Genomic DNA, 20334 nt, shown 5'->3' with positions numbered 1-20334 from the left:
TCTTGCTGGCCCCCAGCCTCGCCCCACACTCCCCACTACCCTTCACAGCCCCTGGTAACCATCCTTTTACTCTCAATCTCCAAGAGTTTGATTTTCCTTTTTTGTTTTTAAAGATTCCACAAATAAGTGAAAATGTGATATTTGTCTTTCTGCTCCTGGCTTATTTCACTTAACAGAATCATCTCCATTTCCATCTATGTCATTGCAAATGACTGATTCTCATTCTTTTTTATGGCTGAATAATACTCGATTGTGTATATGTACCACAGTTTCTTTACCCATTCATCTGTTGATAGACTTAGGTTGCTTTCAAATCGTAGATATTGTAAATAGTGCTGCCACAAACCTAGGAGTGCAGATATCTCTTTGATATAATATATTCGTTTTCTTTTGGGTGTATACCCAGGAATGGGATTGCTGGATCACATGGTAGCTCAATTATTGTTTTTTTGAGGAACCTCCAAACTGTTCTCCATAGTGGTTGTACTAATTAACATTCTCATCAACCATCTACAAGGGCTCCCTTTTTCTGTATCATGGCCAGTGTTTGTTATAGACTGTCTTTTTCATAAAGCTATTTAACGAGGGTGAGATGATATCTCTTTATAGTTTTGATTTATATTTCTCTTATTATCAATAACATTGAGACTCTTTTAATAGGCCTGTTTGCCATTTTATTGTCCTCTTTTGAGAAGTGTCTATTCAAATCTTTTCCTCATTTTTTGATTGGATTATTAGATTTTTTTCTATGGAGTTGTTTGAGCTCCTTATATAGTCTTGTTATTAATTTCTTGTTAGATGGGTAGTTGGCAAATATTTTCTCCCATTATGTGGGTTGTCTCTTCATTTTGTCGATTGCATCCTTCGCTGTGCAGAAGCTTTTTAACTTGATGTGATCTCATTTGTCCATTTTTGCTTTGCTTGCCTGTTTCTGTGGAGCATTGCTCAAGGAATTTTCACACAGACCAATATCCTAGACATTTTCTTGTAATAGTTTCATAGTTTGAGATCTCAGTCTTTAATCCATTTTGATTTGATTTTTGAATGTAATGAGTTTTATTTCTCTGCATATAAATATCTGATTTTCCCAGCACCATTTGTTGAAGAGATTGTCTTTTTCCAGTGTGTATTCTTGCCACTGGAAGAACTCATTTTCTTTGTTGAAAATGAGTTCATTGTAGTTGTGTGGATTTGTTCCTGGGTTCCCTATTCTATTCCATTGGTCTATGTGTCTCTTTTTATGCCAGTAAGATGCTGTTTGGTGACTATAGCTTTTGAGAATAACTTGAAGTCAGATAATGTGATTCCTCCAGTTTTGTTCCTTTTTTAGGATACCTTTGGCTATTTTGGGTCTTTCGTAGTTCTATATAAATTATACAATGTCTGTATCCATTTCTATGAAGAATGGTATTTTAACAAGGATTGCATTGAATCTGTAGATTGCTTTGAGTAGTAGAGACATTTTAACATTATTGATTCTTCTAATCCATGAACATAAAATACTTTTTCATTTGTGGTGTTGTCTTCAGTTTCTTTCATCAGTATTTTATACATTTCATTGTAGAGTTATTTTGCTTATTTGGTTAAGTTAATTCCTAGGTATTTAATTTTATGTGTGGCTATTGTAAATGGGATTACTGTTTAATTTCCTTCACATTGTTTACTGTTGGCATATAATAGTGCTACTGGTTTTTGTCTGTCAATTTGATATCCTGAATTAACTCATCAGTTCTAATAGTTTTCTTGTGGAGCCTTTAGGTTTTTATAAATATTAAAATGATATAATCTGCAAACAAAGATAATTTGACTTTTTTCTTGCCAATTTTGATGCCATTTATGTCTTTCTCTTGTCTGATTGCTTTAGCTACGATTCGCAGTAGTATGCTGAATAACAGTGAGGACAGTAGGCATCCTTGACATGTTCCGTATCTTATTGGAAATGTTGGCATTTGTTCTTCTTCCTTTGTCTGGAAGAATCTTTCCTTCAATTGCTCATGGTTCACACCTTCATTTATTTCTACTTTTTGAATCATTGTCAGCTTCTCAGTTTCTACACTCTAGATAACATCTAGAGCAGTTTCTACACTCTAGATAACATCCCACTGACAGTTTAACAATTCCTGTAGACTTTCTTACCAATTTTTTTAATTATAGAAATTACTCCCTTCTAAGGGACTACATACAAGATTTTGTGAATATGTCTTGTGTTTTTGTTTTTTTCACTTATGGCCTTAGATTCCTAATTACTGTATCTTATGTGGGAGCTGGAAAATACAACACAAAAATTAAACCCTCTTACTTACCAATAATGTAGAAAAGGCAAAACTTTCCCTCTACCTTCTTAGGGTTCCCAGCTGTTTCTGAAAATTAAATGGATGTAAAATAGATTAACAAATTTAAATTGTATGTGAAATGGGAACTCTTAAAAGAAAATGAATACTCAAAGAAATGGAAAACCCCAAATGTTTTTTTTATACTTGGTTGAACAAGACTGACAATTGCGGAAAATAACTAATTATGTGGAGAGGTTAAAGGAAGATAAGAATTATTTTATAAAGTTATGTGTGTACAGAATTATCTCACTATGACTCTCCAAAGAATATTTGTTTTCTTTTGACGCACCAAAGCATCATTCACATGGGAGTTTTTATCTCCCTTTTTCAGAATGAAAGAGAGATTTAAATGCCCTTCTTGCATCTGCTGTTTTTCAAATGTCTAGCTTAAAACAGTCTTTATTTTAGTTTAAGGACGCCACTTCAGGAGCATATTTTGGAGATGTATTCTGCCATCTTTCACTAGTTATGGAAAACCAAAATATGTAAAAATATATTTGCATTTTTTATCAAATACTTGTATAGCACAATCTTTTATATTGCACAGATTTTCTCTTTGAACACTCATTCATTCATCCATTCATTCATTGTGCTTATGTGTACCAATGAAAGTTAGAACTCTTTTTCTAAATTTTTTCTCAATTGGAGAAGACATTAGTATTTTGTGAAACAAAGCGATCATGTAAATACTTTCATATGTTCACAGGGAAATTTTGCTTTACTATTTTTTTACACTAAGAGTAACTTTATTTAATAATTTAGACAAGATGCATATTAATATTTACTTAAGCAAGAGTTTACATAATCTGCCTTTTATATGAAAAATGGTTACCAAACTAATCTTTTAATCTTTAACATTTTAAAAGTGTACATACTCCATAGAAAAGAGATTTATCAATGAACTAAAAATTCTTTCAACAATTTTGTTTTTGGAGTACATATAATTGTTTTACACCATTTTAGGTTTTTTAGAGAAGTAGGTCAGGTGAGACATAAGTTGCAAATTAATAAGTAAAAATGTAATCCCTTGATTCTACTATTATCTTTCTATCATAAGTTGCAGTCACTTGCAATTAAAATATGTGTTTTTTCATTACATTAAAAAATTAAAGAAAATAGAAAGTACCTATTTTTCAGGCAACTAAATATCATATTTACTTTAATTACAATTTTCTAAAATAAAAAATTTCTCATACTGGGAATCATAGAGGCCTAGATATCTGTAAGAATTTAATTTTATATTTTAATTTTAATATTTTTAAAAATAATTATAACTTTTTTAAAAAGAAAAATGTAACTATTAAATAAAATAGTAATTCTGTCTTTAAGACAAATTATTATTGGGAATTTTGCTGGTAACCTTGAGATCTTTATTAGCACATTTAAATCAATTAAAAATACTCATCTGAATGTATTTATATTTTTCTTAAAAGTAAGGAAGGCTATATTAATTTTTTATGTAAATAATTATTCAACTCAGTGTTTAGATTCCAATCACGGCAAGATATGGTGAAAAGGCATGATGTTTTTGTATGACAAACTTGGCTTTAGACCACTCCTTTTGTACAGTGAAGCTTTCAAATTGAGTTAAAGTGCTGATTATCCCCCTGGATATTCTGAAAGGTTCTAAACAATAAAGGGAAAATCACATACTTTCATTTCAGTTACCCTTCTAACTAAATATGACTACAGCTCTGCTTTTCATAGCTATATTGAAACTGTTCCCACAAACTTGATAAAATGAAACAGAGAATAAGGGAGGGGAAGAAATGAAAATGAAGCAAGCTTGCAACACATTCAGTATTAATCATTAGGTCAGCTTGCTCTTTGACCCGCTTCCTCAGTTTTTACTGCCTGTTGTCCCCAAATCATGTAGATCCTGTCAAAAGATTACACTTTCCCTTAAGTTCTCGACAGGTAACGACTTAATCATTTTGAAATCTCGTTTTCTTTTTGAGGTATCCTTCCAGGACCTGCATACCTGTATAGCTACTGATGCCAGCTGCTGCATAGGACCCCATGAGGATCTGACTCAATAAAGAAAGCAGTTTCCACATCCTGATGATTGCATCCCCCAACCTTGACCAATCAACAACCCCAATTTTCTGGACCTATGCCTTCTGCAATCCTTTTAAAAAATGCAGCCCATAACTTCTCTGGGAGACAGACTTGTGGGTTTTTCACGTCCCGTTTCTTGGCTGCCACATGATCAGTAAACTCTCTGCTACAAATGCTGTTGTCTCAGTGCATTGGTCTGTTATGACACAGCAGGCATGCAAATTTGTTAATCCTGTAACAATACTGAATATAATTCAGTTGCATACTCGAGCAATTATTAAACAACATTTTAAAATGCCTTCCTAAATATTTTAACAACGTACATGATTGAATGAATAAAAATTAGTCTATAAAATTTTATCAACCAAAGAAACATGTGAAATAAAATTCCTCGTTTTAAAAAAATAATGTTATAACTTATAAAATGGAATATTTTATTTGTGGTTTACATATATAATATATATATATTTATATATGTAATATGTATGTGTGTAAATGATTGTTTACTTGCTTTATAGATAAATCGCAAGCTTTAAAATGCAGAAACTTAAAAACATTTGTTATTATATAATTGTACTATTGATGACTTCCTATTAGTTGTAACATGAAAAATAAATTAGCATAAGTAGGCAGAGGACCAGAGATTTTTAAGGCAATAAAAATACTCCCATATAATAACATAATGGTAGATATATACCATTATATTTATTACATTTGTCCAAACTTATAAGATGTACCACACCAAAAGCAACCGTAATGTGAACTATGGATGTAATATATAGATGTTAATGAAACTGATGTAAAATATGGTTTATTAATTATAACAAATATACCACCCTTGTGCAGAATGTTGATAATGAGGAGACTACAGGTGTGGGGAAGAGAGTATATGGAAAATCTTTGTACTTTCTGCTCAATTGCTCAATTTTTCTGTGAATCTTAACTGCTCTAAAAAAGAGTGTATACAAGAAAAGAAAAAAGTTACTGTTGTAAAAGTACAATGTTGACAAATTCAAACCAGCTTTAACATAATAAAAAAATAGCATTTTTTCCATTTAATTTAAATGGAGAGCATTATTCTGCTATCATTAAATCACAATTAAATTATAAATTATAATTGAAGTAATTGAATGAGGTCAATTTTAATTTTTCATTATTTTGTTTCAAGTTATTTCTCATTGTAACTTAATTGTTATCTCGATTGCTTTTAATTTCCCATCAAATGAAAAATAAAGAAATGATTAAATGTGTTATTTGTTCTGATGAAGTATACTTGTCTTGAAGAAGTGACAAAAGTTTTGAGCTTGATTGAATACCTTTCTTTCCACTATAATACTGATTTGCAATTAAAGGATAAACATTGGAGTATGTTGTTAATAAAATAGTCAAGATTTTCCAAAATATTGATAACCTTAAATAAAAACCACCACCTTACATTCATATACCCATCTCTGTTCTTTGTGTGTGTGTGCATGGATTATTTTTACAACTGACATTTTGCTTTACCTTGAAATAAAAGCTAGAGAACATGATTTTAAGGACTTAACATTAAGTGGAAAGGTCAGGAAAACTTTTCTATTGTACTCTGGGTGACTTTATCATAAGGTGCTATAAGAAAATACAGAAAGTGGGGCACAGAATCCAGACCTCACTGAATATTTAATAAGTGGGGGAAACCTGGGGAAGTGAATGCTGTCTTAAGTGGAAGAGGTAAGTTATCTACTTACAAGAAACCACTCTTTAAAGGACTGCTAAGAGACATGTTCAAAGAGCTAAGAAAGCTAAAATCATGAACTATAAGTACAGCTATAAAATGTATAAACTGCTAAAGTCAACTTTAATAGTAAAAATAGTGTAATAAGTACAAGTGGCAAATAAATTTGCATCAAGGGGAGCTGAAAAATTGGAAAGGGTTTTACTGGAAAATAAATGGAAGTTAATGATATTAGCCCATCTGACGATATCTGGTTTTTCCAAACCCTGTATTCAATTCCACAAGATTGCTTAACTTCTCACTCCACACTTCTTATACTTACCAGGATAAATCATGAGAAAAAACAGAAAGCATACATCAATTTTATCTGTCTACTCTTGCTTAAACCTAATCATTCAGTCTAAGCATGAAGTCCATTTACCTGGTTTGCAACGGCCTACTGCTGAGATTAATAAACCATTCTTAGTTGCAACACAGATTTCACATGCAAGTCTCATTCTAAGAAAACTTGCTTTATTTTTATTTAATTTTCAGATCAGATTTCATCAGTTTGTTTCCTGTTCTTGAAGTGATCTTGGTGTGCATGAGTACAATCATTCGTATAGTTAAAATAAACAATGATTGTGTGCCTAAAATATGCCAGGCCACATGGTAAATGGAAGGATGCAAATATTTCCTGTACACTAGCAGATTCTAGGACCGTTGCTGATCTCTAAATATCTCCCAAATGTTCCAGCTCCTTTCAAACAAACTACCATACAAAGGCTAGTTTTGAGTATAACACTAACACTATTGAAATTCAGACTGTGTTACTCTTTCAAAAACGTACCTTTACAGACATGGTATTTATGCCCAAACAGGTAGCATAGACAACATTTCTCCCCTATTAAACTGGAGGATTCTGTCTGTTCTCAGCCTGCTTTTTCTCCATTAATGGTCCACAGCTATCACAGGAAAACTTAAAAAATGTGGTGTAAACTATGTTCTGACTGATTATGCATGCTCCTTTTACTGTAATTATAAATAAAGTTAAAATATTTTAAAATTGGAATTGTATTAACAAAAAAAAGCTAGCTAGATAGCAAAAAGTGGCTTAAAGTTCAAATAAGATGATCAGAGACATAAAAGATTGGAAACCAAAATGTATTGCACACATATTAGATAATGAATATTTACATGCACAGTCATAATGCAGAAAGATAAAAAGGTAATAATTCATTTATTTAGTAATTTGATTATTATTAATCACATATAATGTATAATGTATTTATTTAGGGCATGTGATATATCAATAAAACAAACAAATAAGCAAAAATAAAAATTCTTGCCCATGCAGGGCATACCAAGCAAGAGAAGATAAAGATCAAACATTAAACCTAGGTAGGCCGGGCGCGGTGGTTCAAGCCTGTAATCCCAGCACTTTGGGAGGCTGAGGCAGGTGGATCACAAGGTCAAGAGATCGAGACCATCCCGGTCAACATAGTGAAACCCCGTCTCTACTAAAAATACAAAAAATTAGCTGTGCATGGTGGCACGTGCCTGTAATCCCAGCTACTCAGGAGGCTGAGGCAGGAGAATTGCCTGAATCCAGGAGGCGGAGGTTGCGGTGAGCCGAGATTGTGCCATTGCACTCCAGCCTGGGTAACAAGAGTGAAACTCCGTCTAAAAAAAAAAAAAAAAAAAAAAAACCTAGGTAACAAACAAATTACATGGTATGTTAGAAGGCAATAAGTTCTACAGAAAGAAAGAAAACAGTAGACCAGATACAGATGATCTGGAGTGTTCATTGTGTGTTCATGATGGAGGTGGCATGGTTTGTTATATTAAATTATATGTTTGGGCTTTTGAAAAAAAAAAGATTTTTAAAAACTTGTGATGTAGGTAGAAGTTGAATATGGCTAGGAACAGCTTGATCCAAATCCTACAATGCGAGTATACTTGTTGTATTCAAGAAGTTTAATACAACAAATAGAGCAGAAGGAATAGAAAGGAAAATTGCAATAGATGGCTCAGAACGTCAGTGATAAATCATATGGGATCTTACAGGCCATTGGAAAGACACCGAGAGGTACTGTAAAATGAAAATGGGAGATATTACAGGGTTTGGGCAGAGAAGTAACATGATTTGACATATTTTGAAAAGCAATCTGTGACTGAGGATTGAAGCAGAGAGTAATATTGAAGACTATTATAGGCAAGAGAGGTTAGAGGCAATGAGATTTTTGAGAGAAGAACGAGTGAAGGTTATAGCCTGAGCAAAAGGAGGATGGGGCCATCAATTAAGACAGGAAACCTGCTTGAGAAGGATATTTGGTGCAATTCATGGTTTTTGCAGAAAGATTTTGACTTGACTGTTAGACATCCCTTGGAAGTATCAAGTAAATATAAGGAGCTGAAGTTTAAGAGAGGCATTTGAGTAGGAAATATAAACATAAGAGTATGGTTATAGTTACATATAGCCTTAGCACTGTAGAAAGTGATTGAAAGAGGTGGTATAGTCGAAATGTAAAAGAAGAAAAGGACTGACCATTAGAGTATTTCAACTTTTCGAGGATATGGACAAAATATGAATCATTGAAGGAGAATATGAGAAACCAGCAAGATAAGAAACAAAAACAAACAAAAATACCTCAAGAGAGTATAGTACTTGGGAAACCAGTCTAAGAAAGTGTGTTATGGAGAAGAAAATGCTTATTGTGTCAAGAACCCTTGACAAGTCATGTAGTCATTGAATACCTGTGTTCATTACCTGCTGGTTAGTAATATAACATTAGGTAAATAAGTAGCGTGTTTCCAACATTTACTTAAAGAAGTTGCTAAAAAATTTCTAAACATTAATTCATTCATTAATGCATCAAATATGTATTAAGCACATTTTGTGTTCCCAGGTATCTTCTAGACACAGGCAACAAAGTCCAAATAGTGAACAATAAAATCCACATTCTTGGCCAGGTGCAATGTCTCACGCCTGTAATCCCACCACTTTGGGAGGCCGAGGCAGATGCATCATGAGGTAAAGAGATCAAAATCATCCTGACCAACATGGTGAAACTCCATCTCTACTAAAAATCTAAAAGTACACCCCTGATGTCCCAGCTACTCCGGAAGCTGAGGCAGGAGAGTCTCCCGAACCCAGGAAGTGAAGGTTGAAGTGAGGTGAGATTGTGCCATTGCACTCCAGCCTGGCAGCAGAGCGAGACTCTGTCTCAAAAAGGAAAAAAAAAAAAAAGAAAGAAAAAAAAATTGCCATTCTTGCTTACAAAAACCTATATAAACAATAAAAGGAAGCAGATAAACATGTCAGAGTTGACAGGTTTTAAAACAAAAATCAACTAAAGTGATGAAAGGCCTGCTATTTATCTTAGTTATTCATGAATACTTCTCTGAGAAAGTGTTATTTCTGCAGAGAGTTGAAGTTGATGAAGAAATTACCCATGAGGATCTCTGTGAGATGATCTTCCAAGGAGAGAAAAAAGTAAGGGCAGAGCAGAAGAGTAGGTGTAGTGGGATTCACTTACTACAAGATCAGAAAGAAATTCAGCACAGTAGAGCCACATGGTTGAAGCAAAGAGATAGGAAAGGCAGGAAGCTAGAGACCAGATGATGTATACCTTTTTTGACATGACAAAAACTATGTAATTTGTTCAAAGGTGAGATGGTAAAATTTGTATAGTTTTGAATAGTGATGAGACATTATGTGACTTAATACGTAATGAATTGGAGTACTCAGTAAGTTTTTTTAATGAACAAGAGAAAAGGAGGATTGCAATTGCAGTTCTAGGTTAATGGGATGTTATTCCAAGCACAACACCAAAGTCAGAATGTCACAAGGTTTAAAACAGAATAAATTTAGCTTACCTATATTAACATTTCAAACCTCATAACAACAGACTCTAATTTCAATGAGACTCTTAAATTTCCCTCACATAAAAAGAGTTATCACATATTTTAAGTGAATTGAAATGGTAAAAATAAATTACAATGCAAAGGGTACTGAAGGCTGTATAATATTTCACTTCATTTATAAATCACATTTTTTTCAAATTCTTATTTTTAGAAATGTATGTTTTTCATTATCACTATCAGAGATAATCCTGTAATAAACAATCTTGTCCATAAATGATTTTTCACCTTATTTCAAAATACTACAATACAGTTTTAAGTACTAGTTCAAAGTCTTTATTATTTATAAGAATTTTAAATACATTTGCAAATCCTTCTACAGAGAATTGTAAAGTATAATATACCCAACAGCATTAAATATGAAAGTATGAATTTCCAAAGACATTTACAAGCATTGGCATGTTTTCTTTATGAATATCTATGGAACAAATTATCTCACAGGTTTATTTTATATGCATTTTTTAAGAATGAGACTGATAATTTATTATACGGTAATAAGCAATTTATATTTGTTCTTTTATGTATGCCTCTTCTTGACATTTATATAATTTTACATTTCAGTTTTATTTTTCCTTTATTTAAAAAAGTTATTTATACAGTGATGGTATTAAAGTTTAAAAAAGAAATTTTGCATTTTTTGAAGTAATAATTTTTGGCTGTTTAATTATGTATTTTAAATAAAATTTATTTATTCAAATTTATCAACATGTCCTTTATATTAAACACATTTTCTCTATTATAGAGAACAAGGCAAGGATGTCCATCCTCAACAATTTTATTAAACATTAGTTTGAGCAATACAAATAACATTTAATTGAAAGTCCAATTAGAAACAAAGCATAGAAACAGTCTTGACTCACAGATGGCATAATAGTAGAAAATTTTAAGAATTGACCCTCAAACTAAAAATAAAGTTTAGCAAGATCTGGAAGAATGATGTCAGCAAGATGATGGAATAGCAGGTGCCAGCACTTGTCCTCCATAGAAACATGGATTTAACAACAATATACAGACCGAAATAGCTTATGAGTGGTCTAGATTCCAATTATGAGGTTGCAGTACCCTAGATGTAAACCAAATTGTGACCAAACACATTGAAATTGGAAAATCAGCAATTTCGCTTTGCTGGTATCAGCATCTCCCCCAAAGCCTGTACAGCTCAGTATTGACAGAGATTGTTCTCTCCAGCAATTTCTCACTTTATGGAATGAGAGAGTAGAGCACCTATGCAAGGTCCAGCCTTTCAATGTGCTCTAGGAACAAGTTTCTGTCCTAGGTCACGTGGAATGTTGTTGCAACTGGCATAGTTCAAATTTCTGGGCGAGGCTGAAAACAAAAAAGAGAAGGCCATCTACTGTAACAGGGACAACACTGTGAGATTGAGAAAAGGTGCACAACACGTGTTTTTTTCCAGTAGGATGGAGGAAGAGGTTGAATGTACAGTCTATGTTTCGGCTTTTCAGTGAACTGCCCTGGGGAAATGGGATGGATAGCTAAATGTAGCCAACGTGTCTCTGTGACATTGATAAAAGACAGACAACACCAAGACTGACTCCAGAGTGAAGACCGTAAGTGGAACATGCATACTCATAAGGTTTGGATCTGTATTCGCACCAAATCTCATGTCGAATTTTAGTCCCCAGTGTTGGAGGTGGGTGAGAGATGGTTGGATCTTGGATGTGAATTTTTCGTTAGTGGTTCAACATCATTCTCTTGGTGCTATTCTTGTTAAAGCGATTAAGTTCTTATGAAATACGACTGTTTGAAAGTGTGTATCATCCCCTTTCCCTCCGTCTGTTGTTCTTGGATCCTGTTATGTAAGATGATTGCTCCCCCTTTGCCTTCTGACATGACTGTAACTTTTTCTGAGGCATCTCTAGAAGCTAAGCATATGCCAGCGTTATGCTTCCTGTACAGCGTGAGAAACTGCGAGCCAATTAAATCTCTCCTTGTAAATAACCCAGTCCCAGGTATTTCTTTATAGCAGTGCAAGGATGGACTAATCCAAAAAACTAGTGCCAAGGAGTGGAGTATTGCTATAGAGATACCTGAAAATATCAGATTGGCTTTGGAACTGCGTAACAGGCAGGGATTGAAAATACCTGTAGGGCTCAGTAGAAGACAGGAAGATGAGGGTAAATTTAAAACTTGCTAGATATTTGTTGAATGATTGTTACCCAAATGCTAATTATGATATGGACAGAGATGGTCAGGATAATAAGGTCTCAAGTGGAGATAAGAAACTTATTAGAAACTGAAATAAAGGACACTTTTGTTATGCCTTAGCAAAGAGCTTGGCCCCTGTCCTAGGGATCTGCAGAACTTTAAACTTGAGAGTAATGAATAAGATATCTGGCAGAAATTTCTAATAAGGGTAATGCACATCAAAACCACAAGAAAATATCTCCCACCTGTTAGAATAGCTCTCATAAGAAAAAAGAAAAAAAGATAAATGTCAGTGAGTATGTGGGGAAATATGAATTCTATACATTGTTAGTGGCACTGAAAATTGTGCAGCTTCTATGTAAAGAAACATAGAGATTCTTCACGAAATTAAAAATAGAACAACCACATGATTCAGTAATCCCATTTCTGGGTGCATGCTTAAAAGTATTGAAATCAGTGTATTGAAGAGATATTTTCATTCATACATTAATTGTAGCATTATTCATAATACTCAAGATAAGGAAACAACTTAAATGATGTCTATTGATGGATATGGAGAAAGAGGAAAACATTTATGCTGTTGGTGGGAGTGTAAATTAGTTTAACCATTGTGGAAGATGGTGAGATGATTTCTCAAGGATCTAGAATGAGAAATACCATTTGACCCAGCAATCCCATTACTGGGTATATACCCAAAGAATTATAAATCATTCTACTATAAAGACATATGCACACATATGTTTATTGGGGTACTATTCACAATAGCAAAGACTTGGAACCAACCTAAATGCCCATCAATAATAGACTGGATAAAGAAAATGCAGCACATATACACCATGGAATACTATGCAGCCATAAAAAGGATGAGTTATTGTTCTTTACAGGGACATGGATGAAGCTGGAAACCATCATTCTCAGCAAACTGACACAAGAACAGAAAACCAAACATCACATGTTCTCACTCATAAGTAGGTGTTGAACAATGAGGCCACATGGACACAGGGAGGAAAATATCATACACCCATGCCTGTTGGGGGGTGGGGGACTAGGGAAGGAATAGCAGGGGTTGGGGAGGTTGGAGAGGGATAACATTAGGAGAAACATCTAATGTAGATAATGGGGTGATGGATCCAGCAAACCACCACGGCACGTATATGATGAAAAGATTTTTTAAATGTGGTATATACATAAAATGGAATATTATTCAGCCTGAAAAAAGAAAATCTTGTCATTAGGGATAATGTTAATGAGCCTGGAGAATGTTATGCTAAGTAAAATAAGTAAGTCACAGCAAAATAAATACTGTAGGATTCTACTTACATGAGGTATCTAAATAGTCAAACACATAAAAATAAATATGAAAATGGTGCTCATCAAGAGATGTGAAGAGGGAAAAATGAAGACTATCTTTTTATTGAGTATAAAGTTTCAGTTATATTAGATAAATAAGTTTTAGAGATATGTTCAACATATGGCTACACTTAGCAACACGTTATTGTGCATTTAAAATTTTTACTAAGAGAGTTGTTCTAACGTTATGTGAAAATAGGAAAATGTGACACTAAACATTAGAAACAAGAAAACAAACACTAAAAACACAGAGAAGCACAGGAAATTTCTGAAGTGATGAATATTTTCTTGATTATGGTGAGGGTTTTATGAACATATACATATATCAAAAGTCATCACACTGTATACATTAAAAATGTACAGTTTTATGCAACAATTATACTTCAAGAAAGTTATTTAAAAGAATTAGGAATATGATATAAAATATCAGTAAACAAAAACAAAATGTAATAAAAAGTATTTCTATAAACAAAGAACAATTAATTGGAAATATTTAAAATTTCATTATAAAATAATTATGGATAATCTGAACCAAATAGGTTTAAGATGTGTACATTGAAAACTGCCAAACAATCCAGCAAGAAATTAAGCAAATTTTAACTATGTGCAGAGATAAACCATGTTCATGAATAGAAAAACTAAATATTTTAAATTATTATTTCTTAAATTATTAATTCAATATAATAGCAATTATAATTGCAGAGGCTTTTTTCCCATGAAATTGACAAACATGCCTTACAATTTTAATGAAAATACAGAAGATTCAGGAGTAATAACAATCATCTTTCAAAGTACACTTTTGAAGTAAATATGCCATCTGATTTTGGCATTTACTTTAGCAATATGTTATTTAAGTAAACATGTTTATAGCATAAGGATAGATATGATTGAATAAAATGGAGAATTCAGAAAGAGACCCGCACTTATAGATTAAATTCACCTATATAAAAGCACAAAAAAGTAATGAGGAAAAGAAATATTTTCAAGAAATGTTATTATAATAACAAGTTTACTTACTTTTTTTTTAAAAAAAAACCATGTAAAAGGATGAGTCTGTGTCCTTTGCAGGGACATGGATGAATCTGGAAACCATCATTCTCAGCAAACTGACGCAAGAACAGAAAACCAAACACCTTATTTTCTCACTCATAGGTGGGTATTGAACAATGACACATAGACACAGGAAGGGGAACATCACACAGTGGGGTCTGTTGGGGGTTCAGTGCTAGGGGAGGGATATTGGGGGTGGGGAGGTTGGGGAGGGATAATATTGGGAGAAATACCTAATGTAGGTGACGGGGGGATGGAGGCAGCAAGCCACCAAGGCATGTGTATACCTATGTAACAATCCTGCAAGATCTGGATTGTTACATAGGTATACACATGCCATGTATACCTATGTATCCCAGAATTTAGAGTAAAATTATGTATCCCAGAATTTTGAGTATAATTTTAAAAAAGTAAAAAAAAAAAAATCTTTGATTTACCCTTCCAGATGATTTCTGCCTTTCAGCTTTTTTAGATTCAGACTTTTTTTCTCCTCAATTTTCCTTATATTTTCTTCAATAATGAGGAATGTGACATAAAATCAAAACAAAACAAATAAAAAAATAAAACACAACGGTTAATGTTAATAGAATTGTTTCAAGGATATGTCCAGAAAAAGCAAGACTGAAAAATAACTTTGGGTGTGTAGCTTCATAACACTTGAAAGAAAAATTCACGTTGTTATTGTTCTAGCTTCTACTGTCATTGCTCTTATTTTATTTCACTTTGGTACTTATTGTTTTCTGAAATTGCAAATGCAAAACATAATAGCTGAATGTCTAATGTTAAGGTGCTGGTGAAGACTAGAACACTAGCCCCTACAAAGACCACTTAATAGGGCTCTATAAAACACATACTGAGAGTAATACTTCTATCTGGGTATATCTTCATGTATGACAAACCAATCGCTAATCTAGTGGCAGCAATAAAGAAGCAAATAAGAATCTTCTTGATCTTCTAGGAAGTTATTCTGTAGATCTATATATAAGATAGTAAACAATTTACATCTAGTCAGTGAAAGGAAAGATGAGATAGATTAAAACTCGGAAACTATGGCAGACAATAAACAACTAACTCATTCGAGGGGTGGGAATGAATTATAAAGACTATTATATGCTATGCTAAAAGTCCGGAGTAAAAGAAAGACTTCTGAATATAAATGCCCTTAAATTGATTTTTTAAGAAAAATGACCTGTGGCCGAGTGCTGAAAGAATTAAGGAATATGTGCTATATTTCAGGCAGTCAACAAGCTAATATATGTAAGCTGATGTATGTATGTTGTATATAGTCCTTTAACTCTTGCAGAAAATAAATAAGGTAACTGTTATTAACTGAAGCCTAGAAAAGTTAAGTAATTTACCCAAGATGTATCTATAGCAAAGTAGAGATTTAAAATATAGGTATAAATAACACCAAGTACTGGCTTCTTTCCATTATATCAATGATTTTTAACTGTGGATCGTTTTGTCCCCATTCCACTCCCAAATACCCATAAAGTACACTTGGCAATAACTGGAGACATTGTTGATTATGTCTAAAACCAGACTGGGACAGGAGCACAATTGACATCTAGTAGATAGAGGCAAAGGATGCCCCTAAACATTCAAAAATGTATAGGCCATTTCCTTCAGCAAAGAACTATCCAATCTTAAATTCTAATAACGCCAAGGCTGAGAAACTCTGCACTCTGTAGAGTTTCACCATGCCAAGTAGAGAAGCCGAAAGTATTTTATTAAGAAAGAAAAAAGGGATATTCTAAAGAGATATGACAGAACATACATTTGAATAGCTACATTTGAATGCAATCAAAAAGAATCCAAAATTTATCCTAACCACAATATGGTCTTGGAGAAATTGTCAAGAATGCACTATGCTTAGCTTTTAAATTCATTCATTCATCTACAAATCTACAGAGTATATTCATAGTGTTGCTCTTATATTATTCTCATACTCTCACCAATAAAAAATTTAAAAATTACAAACATAACCCATCACACATAAGACATAGACATAAAAATAAATATAATCTAAAATTAAATACTGAAACTAATTTTTATATAATAATACATAATATAATTTTAATATATTTCCTGAAAAGAATATTAAATGTTTGGTAAAAAGAAAAAAAACCTCTTAGTATATTTATCATCAGCATACAATATGTCAAGTCCTGTTCATCTAATACAAAATCCTGGAAGCAATTCCACTTACAGAAAATGCTCTGGATTTCCTCCCAAGGTGAAATTTATAGAAGGACAGTGATCTGAGAAGATTGCCAATTCATTTCAGTGCTACCAGTACATAGAGAAGATGGGAAAGAAGAGGTGAAAAAAAAAGAAATGAGGAAAATAAAGATGGTAAAAAGCTCATTCTGACTGTTATAGATTGAATCCCCAAAAAACAGCCAAAGAGTGAGCTCTGATGGTACACACACAGATATTTAATGGGCTGTCAACTTCAACACATCACCACAAAGAAAGCTAAGGCAGTTTGGGATTCAATGAGCAAAGAGAAAGCAAGTAAAAATGATGTATTTCTATTTCTACAAATATAATTAGCAATTAGTTTTCCATAGACAACTATTAATGGTCCCATAAAGAGTGTTATACTTTTTATCCTTATCTACTGTGATGATGATGGCTGCTATTGTATCATACAGTTATTCACATAATAGTTTTTTTTTTTCTGTTTCTGATTTCACCCTTGGGAATGTAGTTCTTGGCTTAAAGCAAAAGTTTGTAGTCACAAAGACTCTGATATTTTAAGAGACCTTAAATGTAAAATGTGGGTTGGAGGTAGGAGGATGAATAGGCAGAGGATATTTAGGAGAATGAAAATACTCTGTACGATGTGATAATTATGGTTACATATCATTAGAAATTTTCCCAGACCTGTAGAATATACAACTCCAAGAGTAACCCTCAAGTAAATGATAGATTCTGGATGATAATGATGTGTAATTTCATTGAGGTATCTAATGAATTTAATGTATCTAATGTAGGTTCATTAAATATGGCAAGCATATTACTCTTGTGGGGGATGTTATAATACAAGAGGCTATGCATGTGCTATAGCAGGCAGTAATACGGGAATTCAATAACATTTGTGGAAAATCCAATTAAAATATAAAAATTAAAAACATGAGCTTTATGTCTTAACAGAAGCTCCACCAATGTTGAGGAATTTTTGTTAGTGATGATACCAGCCATTTAGTTCATTCATAAAGAACTGAGTGAGGGCTCTGGGAATTTAACTACCAATGCGGTTGTTTTTGTGTTATTAACTGAAGAAAAATAAAGGTCCTTTATAAGTTTTTTAATATTAGGAGACAAAGAAGTCAGAAAAAGCCAGGTCAGGATTGTAGATTTTAAGGTGGATGTTTAATGATCTCCCAGGGAAAGTCAAAAATCGGCCTTGCTTGATGACTGTAATGAGCAGAAGTATTGTTGTGGTAGGGAAGAACTCTCTGATGAAGCATCCTGTGCATGTTTATGCTAGATCTTTGGCTAACTTTCTCAAATAACTAGATGTCATATTTATTTGGCCCTCCAGAAAATCAACAAGCAAAATACCTTCAGCAACTCCTCAAAATTGTTGCCATGATCTTTGCTCTTGATCCGTCCACTTTTGCTTTGACAGGACCACTTCCACATTTTAGTAGCTGTTGCTTTGATTGTGTTGTGTCTTCAGAATTGCACTGGTGAAGCCATGTATTATCTCCTATTATAATTCTTTAAGGAAATGTTTCAGGCAGGATCTTGATTCCACTTTTGGAAAATTTCCATTGAAAACTCTGCCCTTGTCTACTGCTGACCAGGGTACAAGGATTTTGCTACTTATTTTATTTATTTATGTATTTATTTATTTGTTTGTTTGTTTGTTTGTTTGTTTGTTTTTATTTGAGATCCAGTCTTGCTCTGTAGCCCAGGCTGGAATGCAATGGCATGATGTGGGCTCACTGCAACCTCCACCTCCTGGGTTCAAGTGATTCTCCTGCCTCAGCTTCCCCAGTAGTTGGGACTACAGGTGCACACCACCATGCCCAACTAAGTTTTGTATTTTTAGTAGATACAGATTTTCACCATGTTGGCCAGAATGCTCTCGATCTTCTGACCTCATGATCCGGCAGCCTCAGCCTCTCAAAGTGCTGGGGTTATGGATGTGAGCTACCGTGCCTAGCCAGTTTTGCTACTTATTGAGTAAAAAATTCTCTCAACTTTAATTTTTTAGTCAGTATTATACAAGCTGAACCAACTGAGATGCCTATGGTATTGACTATTATTTCTGCTGTTAAATTATTTGTCCTTTTCAAGATTAATTTTTTTTCTCACAAATTGTTGTGGATGGTTGACCACAGTGGGCTTCATCTTCAACAATGTCAACATTCTCTTGTTCCTTCTAAATACGTGTTATCTATTTGATTTATGTGGGACATTATTCCCATCAAATTTTTATAAAGCATCAGTGATTTCACTATTTTTCTACCCAAGCTTTACCATAAATTGGATGTTTACTGTTGCTTAAATTTTAGCAAAATTTATGTTACTCTAATAGGGACTCTTTTTAGTCTGATGTCTCATCCTTCATAGTGATTCAAACTAGAGGCTGTTCAGACACATTACTACAGGTTAGTATAAATTTATTTTGGTGGAAAAAATCTTGAAATCCATGCATAGTTTTTCATAGTATGCATGTTCTATGACATTTCAAATCTCTTTCTACATGGGAAATCTTTATACCTTCCACCCTATTTTTCTATGAGCCTAAGACTTCTCTAAAATATCAAGTGTTTAAAAATGGTTTAATTAGCCTATTATCCAATGAATGACCACTCTCTCTTTCTCTCTTTCTGTTTCTTTCTGCGTCTCTTCTCTCTCTCAGTTGGATAAGCTACTGGTGATTAAACACAAATTAATAGAAATTGAGATAATATCCACCAATGATTTCATCCATTTATTTTAAAAAAGACAAATATATTAACATCTCCAGAAAAAAGCATATCTTTTCTTTATTTTCATTTAGAATTTTAACTCAACCATATCCAAATATGTAAATTCCTAATGGTATAATTTGCTTTTCTGCAGTCTTGAAATAGTCCTTCCAAAAAATTTTTGAGTAAGAAAATTTATATGCATATATCTGTAAGTTTTTTCATTATAAACATTTCCTTTATGTACTTTATTTCTATATCACATATATTGCATAAGTATTGTTTCATTAATTTTTATTCAAATATCACAATTAACTCTGACCAACAACACGAGCAAAATGTCAGACTCATTGCTCTTTACACTAGATTGTTTCTCAAGGATGTAATATTAATATATCATTGTATAGAACAGTTGGAGGATTTTTATTCTAACAGTAACTTGATGGATTCTTTATTATACTACATACAAGTTTCAAGAATAATGAAAATCCCTCTAAAACATAAATACAACAAACTCTGATATATAAACTAGGTGTAAAAGTGTGTTTTTTACCTTAATGTTATAATAAAATTGAACTTCCAAACTACATAGAAAGGTAGGAGGTATTAAATAAAATGTTAACAGTTAGTGGAGTTACAAGATAAAGAATAGTGTTAAAAATATTTATTTACTTTGGCCATTAAAAGTTTGAGGTTTTTAACACTTGTGAAAATGCATCACACCTGGGCAAAGGAGTTTGAAAAAGGAAAGCGACACCTTCTGAGTTCAAAATTACAACTGGAGAATCCTCACTGAGAAGGCAACACTACAAATATACAATGATGAGTGCTG

This window comes from Saimiri boliviensis, chromosome 16 (genome assembly GCF_048565385.1).
Source record: "Saimiri boliviensis isolate mSaiBol1 chromosome 16, mSaiBol1.pri, whole genome shotgun sequence".
In the NCBI taxonomy this organism is placed as follows: Eukaryota; Metazoa; Chordata; class Mammalia; order Primates; family Cebidae; genus Saimiri; species Saimiri boliviensis.
This window is presented reverse-complemented; position numbering follows the sequence as displayed.